Source organism: Haliotis rubra, unplaced genomic scaffold (assembly GCF_003918875.1).
Source record: "Haliotis rubra isolate DU_JTF1 unplaced genomic scaffold, ASM391887v1 Scf27, whole genome shotgun sequence".
In the NCBI taxonomy this organism is placed as follows: Eukaryota; Metazoa; Mollusca; class Gastropoda; order Lepetellida; family Haliotidae; genus Haliotis; species Haliotis rubra.
In genome coordinates, this window is record NW_025766780.1 from 353,028 (window position 1) to 372,660 (window position 19,633).

Here is a 19,633-nt window from a genome sequence, read left to right on the forward strand (position 1 = left end):
CAAAGTGACAGTATTGTGTGGAATTCATTTGCTCTGTTTCTCTTTCCCAGAATGCACATGCAACAACGTATTGCACGACTCAAGGACAAACCCACTGACGTCACGGAACATGGCACGTGCATGCATGTTGGATACATGTCACTAATCTCTGAGTTTAAATCCTTATGTGTCTACACAGGTTTGATAAATTTAGATTTTAAATTTTTGTATGCACAGTTTCTTTATGTGCCTAGTATATATTGATTATTCTGCCTTGGATAATATATTATGTCAAATATGATTAGATAAGGCCCAACGTGCTATAGACTGTAGCCAATCAGAAACATTGAAACACATCTCCTCACTTAGATATCAAACATAGCATCATTGATTGAGAACCTGTCCGGGTATTTAAATCTGTCTGGAAATGTGTTAAGTTTCCACTTTACTATGAACCTGGGGTGCAAAAGGTTTGCCGGGAAAAGACATCCTCAACTAGGAAGGGAGCCCAACAAAGAAACATCATCGTCCACAGGAGGTGAAGCAATCAGCACTGTGACACTGTGTACATGGGCTGAGCTAAGTTGAATCTGGGAGCGGCAAAACCATCTTTAACATTTCGTGGATTGTTGAAGGCCTCATCAAAAGAAGAAGCCAGTTGAGTAATACAAGCTATGATTTAGAAAGTGGTCAATTGCAGGGGTGGAAATAACTTTAAAATTGATAGTGTACTCTGGTATAGTGTCACATGTAAAGTGTACCGACCATTTTCTTGCTGATTTTTTAAATAAACAACATAATTAACATTGGAAAGTCAACTGGACACCGGTACAGTATGATATACAAATTTGCTTGCCCGACAGAAAAAAAACACTGGACTCGGACGTCAGGCAATGGGTTATTTCCACCCCTGAATTGTAACATGTTATATTTGGGATTACACTTTCTTAGTAAAGTACAGATTCCAGTACTTTTGTTGGGTTGAGTCCCAGGCAGGCACCTAATCGCCAGCACACAAAGTCGGCAGTGTGGGTGCGCTGCAGGAAAATTCTTACAACACTCGTCACAAACTTTACGTTTCTTTGACGGTTTATTCTTGCCCATGGTGACAAAAGCAAAACCACACTCAAGAGGAACAGCCAAGCAACACTTCTGCAGAGCAACAGTTAATAACCTAGGCAATATCACCAAGGTTCACAATCTATTTATAGGTATCACTGCAGTCAGCAAGTTGCAGATGTGATTGTGTTTACGGTTTACTTAATAAAAGTTTACACAAAAACATTTTTCCCAATTCATACAGAGTGACCTAAATGCCATTATCTGTCAAAAGTATTATCTGGTGGGTAAACAGGTTGTATGTCCTATGAATATATTGGAACACCTTCCGTATATAACCGTAGATAAGCCGACTTTTAAGGACCAAAAAAAGCAGTCTGTAGAAGGGGGTCGGCTTATCTATGGATGAATTCTGATGCAGTCATCAGTAAAAATATAATACAGAGTACTATTATTTAACTGAAAGAAATATATCCTAGCACTGTGTAATTGCACTGTTTTTGCTCTATAAATGTAAACTATAATCAACACTAAGGTTATACGGACCCTCATGAATGTGGTAAGCGGAAGTTGTACGCACATGGAATGGGCTAAAATAAGCAAGCCATTTAAATTCATACATTTTTACCGATGTTACTGTAAACTAGCAGTCCACGGAAATCAGTTCGTGATTGTTGAATGGGGTAAAATAAGCAAGCCAGTTTGATCGTCCAGCTACAATAAGTATGATATTTAGCGAAACCAAATATATAATATATTATCCATTTTCTGTTATCTACACTTCATTTTGATGCGTGAGTAGACACAATATGATTCTGAATTCTTTGAATAGTGTGGACCAAAGTTATAATTATTGATAACTGCCAGTTATCTGTGGTCTGTGTTTGCCGCGATTAGGACCTCATTGCGGGGGGACGGCTTATGTACGAAACATACCATTTTGACACTGATTTTAAGGTTCAAGTTTGGGGGTCGGCTTACCTACGGTAATATACAGATTGTGATATTGATAACAAATTTTAAGGCAGCTGTTATGTTCTTTTAGTGGTAGACTGGAACTAACCTGGAATAAGAGTTAGGGTATAACATAAAAGTGTAACTGCAAAGTGGAATGGGTACTTATTACAACAGCAGCAGTCAAATTTGAGTTAACATTGACTTTAACAGCTTTATTAATATGAGAATTAACACTGATTTTAAGCTTCAAACATACTGATGAGAAGAATGTTTGTTCAGTTCTTCTTGAGTCTATATTTTGAAAATAAATGAAAAGCAAGGCATGCGAGTCACCTTTTCCTTTTCTTCCTCTGCCAGGTATTTTTTCCTTTCTATATCCCATTCTTCATCTGTCTCATACTCTGAGGATGATTCTTTCTCCCTATCCACCTCCTCTATGGCCTTGTTCTGAAAGGCAAATATGAAGTCATGATTCATGAACAATGGTACTGATCAAACAATTAAAGAGGCAACGATCCAGAATGATTAATGTTTCTTGACAACAATCAGTCCCAGCTCCCTTGACCGTGATGGACACAGGGACTGGGCAGTCCTCCCCATTGGCAGAATTTCTTCAACCTAAACAATGGGACAATGCCCATCAGATGCTGTAATTTGAAAATATCCCCAGTAGATTTCAAAGTATAATAAAATATCCCAGCAGTGTAGGCATTTTTTAGATTTTCTGATGCGTGGATGGTATGATGACTGATCCAATTTGATCCTATTTCTGTGTTTCCTACCACGATATTTTATCATGTTATGTAACATTGACCTATGATATTAAAAACACACATTTGATTAATTTGAATCTGTAAAAAATCTGAAAATTTACTTATTTAATAGGTACATACAGTTTCTAACTTACACAGCAAATGCTTATGCAACAATGAAGTTCTGTTTGTATCCTCAAAACATCATCGACCCCTAAGTTTTTTTAGGCAATTGAAAATGCATGCAGTACAGCGATTGCCACTCCCTTGCTATAACACATGTTTGGTGGTATAAACCTACACCTTTCATTTGTCATCATTCACTTAATTCACTTCAGTTAATGAATTTATAACATGTATAATTAGTGGTTACACCACTGCCTGACAAGTGTTCCCATTAAGCATTTCTCGTGTCTGGAGTAAATGCTCAACATTATTTATTAAGGTCTGATGTGGCAAATTTATTACATGTTATGAAATATGCGCATGGAAGTGCAGCAAGAGGAATAATCAGCTGAGTTAAAGGTTGTAGCCCATTAGTCATATGCCCATTTCTCATACGGCCATCAGTCTTACGGAATAGATTGGATTAATTAAAACAACAAGGGTCATGCCCCCTACAATACAAAAGACTGGTCCGCTTTTCTTGAGTGAGATCCAACTTATAGTCTAATATGTTCTCAGAAAAGCGGGACAGGAATATAATTCCATTTCCAATTCGAATTAAACTACAGTAAAATACCTTTATAACGAACTCCAAGGGACCACTGAAATTAGTTCATTATATCCATAGTTCGCTATTCACTTTTTATATAATATAAGGTTTATTCGGTACTTTTAAAACAGTTCGCTATAGCCATCAATTCTACTGTATTATGTAGATTTAAGGAAATACTCTATTTAAAGTTTGAGAGTAACTACAATCATCACTCATTCGTCATTTTGGCAGGTTAACTCAAAGTGGAGTTTGTGACATCAATGTGAGGCCACCAGGACGACAACATTCCCAGCTTGTGCCCCATCTGCCATTGTACCCAAGTGTGCCTAGTGACATACGATACCGGCCCTACCACAGACGAGAGGAGAAGTAGAGCTGGAGGGTGTAATTTATAGCCCTTCTGTATATGGTCACATGACCATCATGGAGAGCCTCGTTTTGATATGAAACATGGCGCCTACATAACGCTACATGTGTTTAACCTTGGAATGAATGTTGCATGAAGAAATAAAACATTACATGGTGTCAGAAGCATTGACGAACGCACAAGCATGGATTTTAGTGGAGTATCTGCACCTCAGATGAACTGGGAGTCGGGGAAATTATCCATGAAAACTGGCGGCATTTTCGCCAGCATGTTGACCTCATGTTCACCGGACCTCTCAGTGGCAATGGCAAATAGGGCTTCCACGGGTACTCGAGTACTCGAGGACGAGTCGGGTTTAGCTGGACCCGAGTCCATTTTCAAGGACTCGAGGACTATAAAAGGGGAGATAACTCGAATTATTGACGTTGACAGACTGCCATGTGCTAAGCATGAGCGGCCGTTAACGTCTAATATTTAGATAAGATGTAACTTGATTATCCCGGAGGAAATTCTTATACATCCAACTGTTTCAAAATGAATATATACACAGTTCACAAAAATATACACAATAATTACATGCAGAAAACGAATGCTATTTACACAATAAAACTGACATGATATAATTCAATTAACCACATAGGTAAAGAGGCTGAATAATTCTAGTTGTAATCACTTGATGGTGATTCAAAATATTGTTGCATTCACGAATACTTGATGGTATGAAAGACTGTCGAACTCTGTTTTGAGGGAAGGTAATCGACAGCAGCGTCCAGAAGGAAGTAGTTCAAAATGGTGAGATCAATATGTCAACTATCAAATCTAATTTTAGTTGCCTTTGTGACAATCTGGCGCTCATAGATAAAGGGAATATACTTAAAAGACACCCCAGAAATTTTGCAAGCAGTATTAACAATTTTGAAAAGCTTGTTTTTGTTGCAATGAGACAGACTCCCATACCAACATAGAAAATTGTAGGTCAACACACTTTGAATAGAGGTTTGATAAAAAACTGTCATTACGGTTTTGTCAATGCCTTGACAATAATAATGTTCAGAATCGGAAATTAGGCCAGTAACAGTGGCGTAATCTGCAAATTTCACGGTAAACACGTCATATATTGACAAGTAACAGTCATTGGTATACAAAACGAAGAGTATGGATGAAGGAACACAGCCATTTGGTTCTGCAGCAGAGGTTGAGAGAAAAGAAGATTGATACACTGACATACTGAGTTCTATGTACCCATCTGATAATGTTTTTATTAAGACCTATATTAAATAGTTTACTCCTCATAAGGTGTGGCTGTATGGTATTAGTTGTTACAATTCTCTGCAGATGAGAGTAAATAATATACATCGTTTGAAACTTCACTTCTTAAAATGATACGGTAACTATCTTGACAATTGATAGACATGGAGCAAGATAAAAAATCAAATGTATGGGCGTATCTTGATCTGGATAGAGAAAAGAGAAAAATAACCAAATGCCGCCTGTGCGGTATATCACTGCGTTTTGAAGGCAGTACAAGAGTGAGTGAGTGAGTTTGGTTTTACGCTTTTAGCAATATTCCAGCAATATCGGCGGGGACACCAGAAATGGGCTTCACACATTGCACCCATGTGGGGAATCGAACCCGGTCTTCAGCGTGTCGGCGGACGCTTTAACCATTAGGCTACCCCATCACCCCTGGCAGTACAAGAAGTTCGATGAAAAAAACAAGTGTCAAGTAAACATCCAAATACTGATTCTGACCAATGGGAAATGTTAGTCACATAACGATATATAGTCGGAATGAAGTAAGTGTTCACTTGTGTGATCGGAACACATGTCATGCAAGTTACGCTATTGTTTACTTGAAAGGTATGAATTTCAAGTATTCGGGTCCGAGTCGAGTCTCACCCCTCGAGTACTCGAGTCCAGGAAAATGGACTCGTTGAAGCCCTAATGGCAAAGCAGCAAAGATAAGTTTCTTGCTAATTTGGGTGAATCAAAAGGGCAGAGACACTTTTAACACACTAAACATCAGTGATGACGACAAGAAAAAGTTGGATACAGTATATGAAGCATACGAGAAGTATGTAAAGCCAAGGTCAAACATGATTCATGCTCGATTCCTATTTCTTTCGAGAAATCAAGCACCTGGCGAAACACTGGACAACTTCATCACTAGACTCAAGCTTCTAGTGAGGGATTGTGAAAATGGAAACCAAACTGATGACCAAGTAAGAGATAGAATTGTGTTAGGAATGAATGCGCACCGGGTCAGAGAAAATCTTATCAGTGAAGGCAGTAAACTAACACTTACATCAGCAATCGAGATAGCAAAGACACATGAACTGGCACAGGCCCAAATTAAAAGCATCAAGGGTGAAAATAAGTCTATCAACAGTATTGGGATGAAGTGAGTGAGTGAGTATGGTTTTACGCCACTTTTTTAGCAATATTCCAGCAATATCACGGCGGGGAACACCAGAAATGGGCTTCACACATTGTACCCATGTGGGAAATCGAACCCGGGTCTTCGGCGTGACGAGCGAATGCTTTTACCACTAGGCTACCACACTGCGCCGTATATTGGGATGGACAAAATAATAATAATAATAATAATAATAATAATAATGTATTTATAAAGCACCTAATATCCACCATAGAGATGCTCAGTGGCACTGTGACAATATTGGTGAAGGAAATAGTTCATATAACTTTACAGAAAGACAGCAGTGAATAGATGGGTGTTTAGCAGAGATTTAAAAGTTTCTTTCGATGAAGTGTTCCTGATTTCCTTTGGAAGACAGTTCCACAGTTTAGGGCTGGCACAGGAGAAGGCTCGGTCAGACAGTTGGTTTGGAGATCTGTGTTGGGTTAGGAGAGAGCCAGAGGAGGATCGGAGACTTTGCTGAGGTATATACACAGAGATTAGATGTTTGAGATAGTCAGGAAAGTTATCATTGTAGAGGCAGTCATGAGTCAGAATGAGGATTTTGAAGGTAATTCTTGCAGAGATGGGGAGCCAGTGTAGAGATTGTAGTACTGGGGTGATGTGGTCATGACGATGAGTGTGGGTGATACATCTGGCAGCAGAATTTTGGATTCTTTGAAGTTTCTGGAGTGATTTATTTGAGAGGTTGGCATATAGTGAATTACAGTAGTCGAGTTTGGAAGTGACAAGACAGAGCATCAGAAGTTTACAAGTGTCAGTATCAAGGTAGTGGCAGGCTTTGCTGATGTTATGGATGTTGTAGTAGCAGGCTCTACTGATGGAGGTGATGTGTGCATCCATGGACATGTTGGAATCAAGGATGACACCAAGATTCCGGGCACTTTCTGATGGTAGGATGTCTGTGTCACCAATACGAAGTGAAGGTAATGACAAAGCAGTCTTCATTTTTTTAAGCTGATGTTTGGAGCCGATGAGAAGGAACTCAGTCTTCTCCTCATTCAACTTCAAGTAGTTGGAGGTCATCCACGATTTGATTTCATTAATGCATAGCTCAAGTTTGTTAATATACAGTGAAACATCGTCTGATTCAAAGGCAATGTTGAGTTGCGTATCATCCGCATATATGTGGAAACCAATGAAATGCCGCCTGATAATTTCACCAATGGGGAGAATGTAGACTGTAAACAGGAGGGGGCCAAGAACTGATCCCTGGGGAACACCATATAACAGTGGTGACTTTGATAAACATTTCCGATTTTGACAGATTGTGTACGGCCTCGTAAATATGAAGAGATCCACTTCAGCGCATTTCCTGTTACCCCAATGTGATTTTTAAGTCGATGCAGGAGTAAGGTATGATCTATGGTATCAAATGCGCTGGAAAGATCAAGGAACACAAGCGCTGTCACTTTCTTCTGGCCCATATTGAGAAGGATATCATTGTGGATTCGCACCAAAGCTGTCTTCGTACTATGAGATGTCTTGTAGGCCGACTGGAACGATTCTGCAAGGTGGTTTGTCTCAAGATGTATCTTCAGTTTGCCAGCTACCACTTTCTCTAAACATTTGGATACAAATGAAAGGTTGGAGATTGGCCGGAAATTTTTCAAATTGTTTTCATCCGCTCCAGGTTTCTTTAGAACTGGCGTGACAATTGCATGTTTAAAAACACCCGGAACAGTGCCAGAGGAGAGAGATGAGTTCATAATGTCCCATACTGCAGGTGCTAAATAGTATAGCACAGACTTGAACAGCCAGGTAGGAATTGGATCCAGGAATTGGTGCATTCTTCAAGATATCAGTACAAGGTTGACAGAAACATGTCCAAAGCTTTCAAGCACATTACCAGAGAACTTGCTTTCATTAGAAGTGGAGCTAGTTTGATTGTATCCTGTATCAAGATTGGTTCTAATCCAATGTATCTTGTCCTGAAAGAATGTAGTGAATTTCTCAGCCAGAACAGTTGGAGTACTGTGCTCTGGAAGCTTGTGTTCAGAGTTACCCTTTATAAGTTGGTTCAACAGTTTGAACAGTTCTTTTGAGTTGTTCTTATTTTTGGTTATACCATCTGATACAAACTTTTGCTTTGCTGTTTTCAAGGCTGAGTTCACTTTATTTCTGGTAACTTTATATATCTGGCGATGAACTTCGAGTTTGCTCCTGCGCCAAGATTTTTTCAGCAGATCTACACAGATGTTTCAAGTGTCTGACTTCATCATCATACCAACTTGTATTTGGACAAAAAATGATGGAACATTTCCTAATAGAAGCATGACTGTCAAGAATGTCTGCCAGACTGTCATTAAAAATTTCACATTTGGAGTCAACATGATTGGCATTGCATACATTTGCTGTGATGTCGCATCTATCTAAGTCATCAGCAAAAATATCCATATCAATGCTTCGTGTTTTGCGATAAGTGAAGACCTTTCGGACTGGTCCAGGCTTTGATAGATCAAGAGTATTGTCAATAAAAAAATGATCAGAAATCTGCTTATCTGAAACATCATTAATTGAGATGAAGTCATCCATTTCTCTAGTAATAACATGATCCAAACTATGACCTAGTTTGTGTGTGGCGGTTTTCACATGTTGTCGGAAATTAGCACAAACCCAGAAATATCACCAGTTGTCAATGCCTCAAGGAATGTACCTGTTGCCTTGAGAAACAAGGTAAAAGAAGAAATTGAAAGAATGGAGAACATAGGTGTCCTTGTCAAAGTTGATGAGCCAAACACCCCCAACCCCCCCCCACCCCAAAGGGGTGAATTTGATGGTAGTAGTTGAGAAGCCAAAATCAAATAGGTCAGAATTTGTCTTGATCCCAAGGAACTTAATAAAGCAGTACTCAGGGAATGCCACAGAATTCCAAACCTTGATGATGTTATATCCAAACTTACGAACCCATTCGGAGTGTTGAATCTATTCAGTGTGGAGAAACAGTTCGGCGATTTGACGATGTAGACCAGCTGTGAGTCAGCTGGCAACACAGCGGTTCGATGAGGCGGAACGATGAGTAGACACCTGACAATGCGCCCATAAAATCATCATCAGTTAATACGGGTCATTGGATGCGGGGTTTTGTCAGGTGATTGGTCATGCTCTGTTGAACTATAACGAGCTCTATCTGCCTAGGCGACGGGAGCAAGCACGTCTATATGCTCTAATAGCATCTTTGTTAAGGGAGCACATTCCCGACTACAGGCCAATACAATCCACACATGACAAGTGGGGATCCGAGGAAAAAAATATTATTTAAACTGTATACAAAATTATGCTACTTAGGTACTACCCATGATTTATTTCTGATGTCCGCGAAGTAGTGCGACAAGAAGTAGAATGATCACTCTGAGGTAGTCACGTGGGTAGATAGGGGACTGTGCTGTACGCTTAACCAGGTACTAAGGACCCGTCCTAGAAGGAGAGCAGCCTGGGGAACACTGTTATATGGAGGCCTACAGAGAAAGTTCACATTCGTTCCACTCTGCATCGAAGCAAGAGAGAGAGGTACAAATCATGAGATAGGATAAGTTTAAAAATATATAATTATAAAATAATTTGTATTATTAGACAAAAACATAAAGACTTACATTGACTTACATTTTTTTCAGTCCAAACCTTTTGCATCGCTGGCAGATGAAGTTAAACTTCAAATTGAGTTCATTTGTTATCATAATGATGAAGATGGAAATGTTAATGATCAAAAATGATTTCATCTTTGTTGATCAATGTAAGGATATACATATTATACTTATACTACGAATTGAGCTTGGGGGCAGAGACCGCAACCCAGTCAAGAATTATGGGATATCATCCGGGTAGTTGTGGGGGAAAACAATAACAAAACCAGCAACTAGTCCCTTGGAATTGCTCTGAATCAGTGTCACTTAGGTACCTGAGGCGGTGGGGTAGCCTTGTGGTTAAAGTGTTCGCTTGTCACGGCGAAGATCCGGATTTGATATCCCACATGGGCACAGTGTGTACCCCACAATAATATTGTTGGAATATTGCTAATAGCGGCGGAAAACTAAAACTCACTCACTTAAAGTACCTGGATGATATCCCAGATTTCTTTACAGGTTTTTTACCTCTGATGCACCACCCATTAGTGCAAATGCTAGTATAAGGGTGTATCCTCACATTTAACAACAAAGATTATTGGAATTAATTGGGAAATGTTGTCATCTTTATGACCCCTAATACTAGTTCAGATATTTTACAAACTGGCTGAAAATTAGTAAAATCTAAATATTTTTTATATTTGTATACTTATCCTGCACTACTTAATTCCTGCACTTATTGCTTACGACTCGAAACGTGGCTGTGCCAGACGATTGATGTTGAAAGCGTAGACTGTGATCACTTCCTGGTCTCGGGTAAACATCCGTCTGCGCACGCATCACCGGAAGGTGACGTCAGCCACCTCTGATTATTGACATAAATCCCACAGATGAAAACAAAGAGGGGAGGTTGCTGAAAGCGCAAGTTGGGCCCTCATCATAAGTAGTGCAGGATAAGTATACAAATATCAAATATATTTAGATTTTACTAAATTTTTAACTAATCCTGCACTACTTACTTCCTGCACATTTATCGGACAGGCAGGATGGAGGGCATGTCATCTGTGGGGATCGCCTCGCAAGGTAAACAAAGACAGCTATGTCAATGTTATCAAGTGCGCCTCGGTGGTGGAAAACCGTCGTCGCACCTAGATCGGACAGTGAGTGACAATCAGCCAGTGGTCATACGCATATAAGACACGTAGTCTTAAATGGAATATAACAGACGATTTTTAAAGCGTTATTAGCTTTAGTGAAAAGCAGTGACTCGGGTTAACCCAAGCGTTACTCCTAAACTGACACGCCCAGTTGTTTTCCTGGAACAGCTCTTTTCGTATACGTTGTCAGCATGCTTCATGGGAAGAAAAAGCATGGTGGAAGGTATCTTCGTTGTACCTGGCAGAATAGTCAACAGACAGTGACTATCTCTCAGCGGTAATTCGCATGTAAGACATGTAGGCTTAAATGGAAAAGACCACGCGATTTTTAAAGCGAGATTAGCTTTAGGTAAATGCAGTAAAAAGCATCGACTTGAGTTTTTCGAAGTGTTGCTCCTTAACTGACACACCCAGTTGTTTCCCTCGGAACAACTCTTTTCCCACACGGCGACATCATGCCTCGTGGGAAGAAATATCATGAATGAAGACACCATCGTGGAATCTGGATGACTTGTCGACAGAGAGGGATTACATCTCAGTGGTCATTCGTATATAAGCCATGTATGCTTAGATGGAAAAGGCCACACGAATTTTAAAGCATTATTAGCTTTAGGGAATGCAGTAAGAAGCATGGACCTGAGTCTATCCAAGTGTTACTCCTTAACTGACATACCCAGTTGTTTTGCTCAAAACAACTCATTCCCCACACGACATCGTCGCGCTTCATTGCGAACAACAATGTAGGATGTGATATCCTTCGGGGATTGTTGAGATGCTGGTCTGGCACCAATGGTACGAAGCGTTAGACACATATGGTGTGGATACTGATTGGCAAAAACTGTGTCCGACTTCTAGAAACACTCTTGCATTATCAATGCCACTGTACAGTGACAGTGAAGCGCCATAGTAGAGGCGAGTGTGCTGGAGGTTGGCGTAGATATAGGGGAAACCAGACCAGCCGCATTATACGCATGAATAAAGGAAGTCCTTATACACAAAACATTCAGGGTTTTGCTTACGTGCCTCTGACGGCTTGAGTTCGCTTAATGTACAAACTGAGTACACCAGCTGAACACAAGAGGAACACAAGAACGTCTTCACGCCGACAACAGATGATAAGAGCGAAATAGAGAACTGTCAATCATTTCGCCCTAGCTGGCAACGGGTGTGTAGTGATGAAATCCCCATATAATACCCAGAGGTACAGAACCATGACTGCGTCGTTCAAACTGGATCCAATTAACACCAAGCGCACCAAATGCATGACCCTTGTCACTATCGCTGTGCAAGTCTGCAAGGGAAGTGTTCGTGAGTGACTTGTAAGACACAACGCATAGGCGGTCCAGGACCATGTTGAGAGTCCTGGCGGGTGGTCAAAACTGCAGCTTGGGTACACAAGTGCTAAAGAAACGAAGCATGGACGGTAACTCCTGTCAATGGGGACTGCTAAAACGAATTGCCACTAACAGAAGTGGCAGCCATGTCCTTCCTGAAACGCCTTCCGTCTAAAAATACAGCAGGGAAACTGGTAAAAACAGAGGTGTGTGTGTGTATTCAGCGGATCCTGCTTCGTGGCAACACAACTGCTCGAACGACTGCCCCTTGTTATACATGTGCCTGATGGGAGTCTAATGTTCATCAGCAATGCAGTAACAATGCTCTGGCTGAAAAGTAATTGGTGCATAATGCCGCCTGCAGATGCACAGGGATAAATCTACAAATTCAACTGCCCGAGTCCCGGGACTCACTGAGCTGAATAACTATGAGTCCCTCAGAACTTTTATGAGTCCTTAACAAAATTTAATGCCACAAATATTATTCAAACTGGTTTATTGTTACTATAGGTTGCACAGGTGAGTCTGATCGGTCTGGGATAGTACCTAAGAGCTGGTAGTACCTAAATCGCAACAAATGGAGACTCTTCCATTTTAACTTGTAATTCATACCCTATCACATCAGACACAGATGTTAACAGATCACTGGCAGTGGTTGGAGAATCATAGTTGATTTTACCTTCCTTGAGAATTTCAATGTCTTCGTTTTCAAATTCATATAAAAAGTCAACAAAACGTTTAAACTTTGTCAGTGGGATGTTTTCACAAGCTAACCAATCAACAGATTTCATCAAGACGCCAGCTGCTTTGTCTTGTTTTTCATAATACATGCAGTTGCAACCTGGAAATCATCACAAAGTTTTGGAGCCTGAACGGACAGTTTATTATCATTATGATGAGATGTCTGGTCAAAGTTATATTTTAAAAATTTCTGCATTTAGCATCTTGTGTCATACCATTTTCAGTACATAGTTTACAAAATATTAAATCACCTTTCCTGTCATAACCATAACCGGTGAGAATTCGGCCAACCTGACTGAAATGTCCTAACTTAGTGTTTTCTGACAGTATCAATCTGGGCGGCATGTGGGCTGCTATATTATAAAAATAACAGCAGGGCTCTTCATGACCTTTGACAAGCAAATGTTTTCTTTTACTAGAAAAATAAAAAGGTTACTAGCCAGACCCATGTAATTTCACTGTAATATTTTGTGAATAAAGTTCTACAATTCAAACTGAAGTTTTGTTTTATTTCTTCACTCTGTTCAGTGATCCAAAAACAAATTACATCAAAAGAAAGATGCCAACTGGAAGCCACTTTAACAAGTATGAACACAAATAGTAACTGTCTTACTTTAACTATTAACATTGAACGAATTATATCATAAATGTCATCATAATTATAAATGAAATGATTCATTTATATGATTACTTTTCCAGGACTTGGGATTCAGAACCTTAAACAACAGAATGACATTCTATTTCAGCAGAACTTTAACCCTGTCAAATGTTACTTTCACTTTCAAATTACATGCAGATAGATTTAACAGTTGTTCAGCTACTGACTAAAGCTGCCTGCTTTTCTCTAACTGGTACTGAGAACTCAGATTTTGTCTCCACACTTGGATTCAGAGTCACAATGTTCATTGACCAATCAGTTTGTCTTGATAAACCTCATTTGCATATCGCTTACCTCCCTTAGCTTGTTTGTGTCTATTTATAGAGTGTAAAACTAGGTTAGTAGTTTTGCACATGCTCGAGCAATGAATCTTGGGATCTCATTTGCATACCGCTTACCTCCCTTTGTGTGACCTAGATGTCTATTTTTGGAAACGCGGAAATGAACTAAATATCATGATGAATGAAAGCTGCGATCGTTTTAAAAATAATGTGTACTTATTAGCTGTCAATTATTTGAGAATGGGGGAAGTTAATCTACGAAGATTTAGCCATGTATACTTTGATATTGCCTCTCCACAAAAATAAACATTAGTGTTTCATCTGTAATAGGCGCCTAGCGCGTGAGTGTTGTAAAACAGATGCCCAGTGACAGCAGAACGTTGTATATGTATGACAAGTGTCGGTTGGTTACTGAAGTAAAATGCTTTGCGTTGTGTTTGATAATTGGTCTCTTTACGTGGTCAGTACATCTTGTCTGCAAGTTCTGTGGGAATGGTTCCTGGCGGGGTTCTCCCAATTCAACTCAATTAAAGTCAGAACAAACGAATATTTAGGTTTCCATTCTTGTTTATTGTGAAAAAACCCCGTATTAATCTAAACAAGCCTACATATATCTACCTACCTAAATCCTACATAAATACAGTTTAACTTTGGTCTATGTCCACCCCTAATACCTACTCCGAAAACAACAGAACCAAACCTACTCATTCCTATACTATTTCTCCCCTTCCCAAACTAACACTAAATCAACACGACATCCCTAAAACAACAAACAATATGTGGAAACTTAAACTTGGTCTTGATCCAAGACTCGAGTCGCTAGAAACTTACCCGATCGCGGTATCGGACGACTGACGATTCCCTACCTAGGGTAGGCCTATATAGTCGACATCGGGCCGCGTGACTGGGGAAATCAGATTTCGGCCAATCAAGACGCTCCTTGCATCTCTGCCCCTCAAGATGGCGGGAGCATGCAAGAAGCGTGACATCGCCCTGTCTCCCTGGCCACGAGGTCCGCATGGGCCTAGGCTTCTACATATTTGACTACAAAGGTAGGTACTACGTCAGCCGCCCACCCAACTACCTAACCTACCCCACCCACTATGAAACTTTTGTATTTAATAAACTTTTATAGCCCGAGACGCCCACATTCCCCCCCCCTTAAAGTCAAAAGTTACCCTTTTGGCCCTCTCCTAAAAATCCCCCAAAATATGAAAACAAAACAAAAGAATAAATATATAACAGTTTACACACCAAAAAAAACAAAATAAAACAAGCAAGTAAGAATTAACAATAAAAATAAAATTAACAGTAACAGCACAGAATGCGAAAGAATGCGACTAGTCGCTCGGAAACTCAAGCAACGCCTGGCGATCCTCCTCTTCCTGTCGCTCACGGCTCAGGCGCCTCCGAGGCATGGCCGCTCTCCGCTGCGCCGCCTGATCTCTGGTTACCCTGACTGTATATCCGCTACAGCGGAGTCATGCTGTGGTTGATTCAACCAGCTGCTTGGACATGGAGTCCCATCATATGGTTTTAAATGATCCACATGTACACTTACAATAGGTTTAATAATATTTTGTTGTAACATCTTGTCAATTTCATTTTCCACTAACTGTTTCTTAGCCAAAGGGATCCTTCGGGCCGGTAGTTTGATAGGAGTTGCATCACCAGTATTGATAATGTGAGTAGTCTCATCTGTCTGTCCTAACGAACCATCTTTACCCACAAACACATCCTGAAATTCTCGAACCAAATCAGAAACGGACTGTTTTTGACTATCCGAAAGACCAGAGGAACATCTATCAACTAGTGACTGCAAGTGACTCGGTAAGTCCAAACTTTGTGCATCTGTGTCAACATCATCACAAGCTACAACCTGATCTACTCTGTTAACTGTAGCTAGTAATGCGGATGAACTGTTTATGGACACTTTCTTGCTATTCAGGTTCAGCACTGAAATTACTACAACATCCTTATCAGGCTGGACAAGACTTCTAGCCACAAATATTCCTTTGTTTCGCCAATATTTATTTGGCTCAACCAACCCCAATTCAGTACCAAATGAACCCTCAACAGTGCATTTGATTAATTTCTCAGAATTCTGGGGAACAACAACCTTGTCAACAATTCTAACCCAAGACAACTACCTGTGTTCAGTTTGTACAACTTGAGTTTACCTCTAGATGTAGACAGTGTCTGTCGTCTCACATGTACCTCACCATCATAATCTTCTAGGAAATCCATGCCAAGAATACTACCCATGGTACCCAAGTCTGCAACGACAAACTCTTGTTGAAACGCCACACTTCCAACACAAAACTCAAAACAAGCAGAACCATGGACAACTATAGGCATACCATTGGCGTAAAGAAATCCTTGTGAACTTTCTTCAAACTAATGCTCTGAAAACCCAGTTTAAGAACATCATCTTGTGACATAATTGAGACAGGAGACCCTGTATCCAACAACATTCTAGAGGTAAGCCCGTTCACCAAAACATCTGTATACAAACATTTCTGAGGTTTCAAAGAATGTAAAACAATCTGTTCCGTGAAACTGATTCACTGGAGCAAGTTGACGAAGATGACTTCATCGGTTTCCCTTCACCAGATAAAAATAATTTTTCCTCTAACCCATCACCATTGAGTACAGATTGCTTCACCAAGAGATCAACACTATTCCCCATCCACGACGGTAAATCTACCTGCACTCCGATATCAACAGTAAAAACAGTTTTTTTCACAGAAGCTACATCTTCATCTGGCCTACAAATTTTCCCAACATCGGCTGAGACCTCGGCCTCGACCCCAGCCTTTACTAGTTTCCCATATCTGTTTCCTTGATATCTGATCGATCAAGCAAACCCAGTTTTGATAAGTAGGGACACCTATCGCGAAAGTGACCTGATTGATTGCAGACATAGCAGGTATTAGGCCTGGCACTTCTGAAGCTACGTTTAAACTTTTCCAAGCGATCATCTATTAACTTTGTGACTGCCTCCAGTGTCAACCCACCACTATCAAGTGGTTGCCTAGTTTGGTTCACTCCAGCCACCCTGTCTAAACTTTCAGGTTTCTTTTTTCCTGCTTCCATCAACGGCCGAACTCCATGGCATATGAAATGGCGTTTTCCAGCGTTTGTGGATGTGCAAATGTAACATGTTTTCTCATGTCAAAGCTATGCAGGCCAGTTAAAAACTGATCAATCAAACGTACCTCTAGTGATGAAGGGGTGCTGGTAGGGTAAGCTAAATTTGCTAGTCTACGGAGTTCAAACCCATAAATCAGTAATGCCGGCCTCACACGACCTTGACGACGACTTCTGTAGGCTACATTCCGCTCAACCGGATTAAAACGTTGACTCAAAGCATTTTTCACTGCCTGATAACTGCTGAGTTGCCCTAACGTAAGACTACTCAAAAGTTTTTGTGCTGCACCTCTCAAACACATACTAAGTTGTTGAGCCTTTTCATATTCTGTCCACCCATTCCATGAAGCTACTTGTTCAAAATGAACAATAAAATCCTGCCAATCACATGATATTCCATCAAATCTTTCAGGCACAACCTCATGATGAGATAACCTAGACTTTTCAAACCCCGTCAAAACAGTTCCGACTGGATTTGGTTGTCTTAAACAATTCCAACCTCTAGAATCCGAAAAATCAGTATGCAACCTGTCCTGTATTTCTGGTGTACTGAAATGCACAGAACGGCTACCACTCATGATTCCATCTGATATATGACCAAACAACCGATGATCTGCATTCTGACGTGCACCATAAGCTGATGGTAACTGTGTATCCCTACTCATCTGTCTTAAACCAACACCATTTCCTATTTGAGAAAGAGGTGAATCTGGCGAGAAGTGGGATACATATTTTGCGAAATGGGGGCAACTCACTTGTCAAATCGATAAGTGGTTCCTCCAAATTAGCACCGGCACTACCACGAAACTGACCATCAGTCTCGGACAACAAAGAACAATTTAGACCTAAATCTTCAGACATGTTTTTGGTAGACTACACTGAGAAAAATTGGAAAAAAAACCCCATATCCTGGTCTCGGCACCAAATCTGTAATAGGCTGGCAAGTGCGTGAGTGTTGTAAAACAGGCTTCCAGTGACAGCAGAAGCGTTGTATATGTATGACAAGTGTCGGTTGGTTACTGAAGTAAAATGCTTTGCGTTGTGTTTGATAATTGGTCTCTTTACGTGGTCAGTACATCTTGTCTGCAAGTTCTGTGGGAATGGTTCCTGGCGGGGTTCTCCCAATTCAACTCAATTAAAGTCAGAACAAGCGAATATTTAGGTTTCCATTCTTGTTTATTGTGAAAAAACCCATGATTAATCTAAACAAGCCTACATATATCTACCTACCTAAATCCTACATAAATACAGTTTAACTTTGGTCTATGTCCACCCCCTAATACCTACTCCGAAAACAACAGAACCAAACCTACTCATTCCTATACTATTTCTCCCCTTCCCAAACTAACACTAAATCAACCACGACATCCCTAAAACAACAAACAATATGTGGAAACTTAAACTTGGTCTTGATCCAAGACTCGAGTCGCTAGAAACTTACCCGATCGCGGTATCGGACGACTGGCGATTCCCTACCTAGGGTAGGCCTATATAGTCGACATCGGGCCACGTGACTGGGGAAATCCAGATTTCGTCCAATGCGCACGCTCCTTGCATCTCTGCCCCTCAAGATGGCGGAGCATGCAAGAAGCGTGACATCGTCCTGTCTCCCTGGCCACGAGGTCCGCATGGGCCTAGGCTTCTACATATTTGACTACAAAGGTAGGTACTACGTCAGCCGCCCACCCAACTACCTAACCTACCCCACCCACTATGAAACTTTTGTATTTAATAAACTTTTATAGCCCGAGACGTCCACACATCAAAAGCTTGTGTCCAAGAGGACGCACATGTAAAAAAAATATGAGTCCTGTCAGAATTTATTGCGTCAGAGACGCGGGACGCGGGGGTAGATTTATCCCTGGATGCAGTGTGTTAATTGAACCGTTCTGGCGTGGGATGGGGATGCACTATAGGATGTTTCCCCATCTGACTAGTTGAAGAGGGGCACTTGACACTAGACTGCTTCAAATCGGAAACCAACCTCTGGTTGGTCATCTGGGACCGACTAAATATAGTAGAAGTCAAGTTGTTAAATCTTGATTGGGACGAAAACATTTGGAAGCAATACCGGAGGACAAGTATTTTGCATGTAGCTCCCCCAGGAAAGGCTTAAGCCATCCGCTGACCAGGCTGACCATCCGGAGACAGAGACACATAAACCGGTATATCTTTGTGTAGCATTCAGTCTGTGAAAGCGACTCTGTCAGATCCCGATACAGCATCCGCTAAGATGTACCTGCACCCAGGAATATGCTGAGTTCTCAGACAGACATGGGTGTCTGCTATTACTGGAAAACAGACGGAACTTCTGGAAACAGTAACTCGGTCAAACTCTTGTTAAACCCCACAACAATTGGGTTGCCCGGGAGATAATGCACCCAGTGACGGATAGCGAGGAACACTGCCTAGAGCTCCAAATTGCTGATTGATCTCATAACCGACACCCTGAGATTATCATATATAGTAAGGGGGCGCCT

General features: G+C 40.7%; 1 protein-coding gene and 1 long non-coding RNA gene across 3 annotated transcripts in view; one reads left to right on the top strand and one right to left on the bottom strand.

Annotated features, from left to right (window-relative positions):
• LOC124280549 (RNA polymerase II-associated protein 3-like) overlaps positions 1-19,633 on the bottom strand; it is a 416,551-nt gene that overhangs the window by 309,843 nt on the left and 87,075 nt on the right. Inside the window, exon 2 of one of the 2 annotated variants that reach the window (XM_046716498.1) lies at positions 2,329-2,442. The exons of the other annotated variant lie outside the window; for it this stretch is intronic. The gene's annotated coding sequence lies outside the window, so the exon portion shown is untranslated. The remainder of the gene's footprint in view (positions 1-2,328; positions 2,443-19,633) is intronic. 2 annotated transcript variants of the gene reach the window in all.
• On the top strand, positions 13,947-19,011 carry LOC124280551. Its single transcript, XR_006899711.1, has 3 exons — positions 13,947-14,326; positions 17,851-17,856; positions 18,937-19,011. It is a non-coding gene; the product is annotated as an uncharacterized LOC124280551 (long non-coding RNA).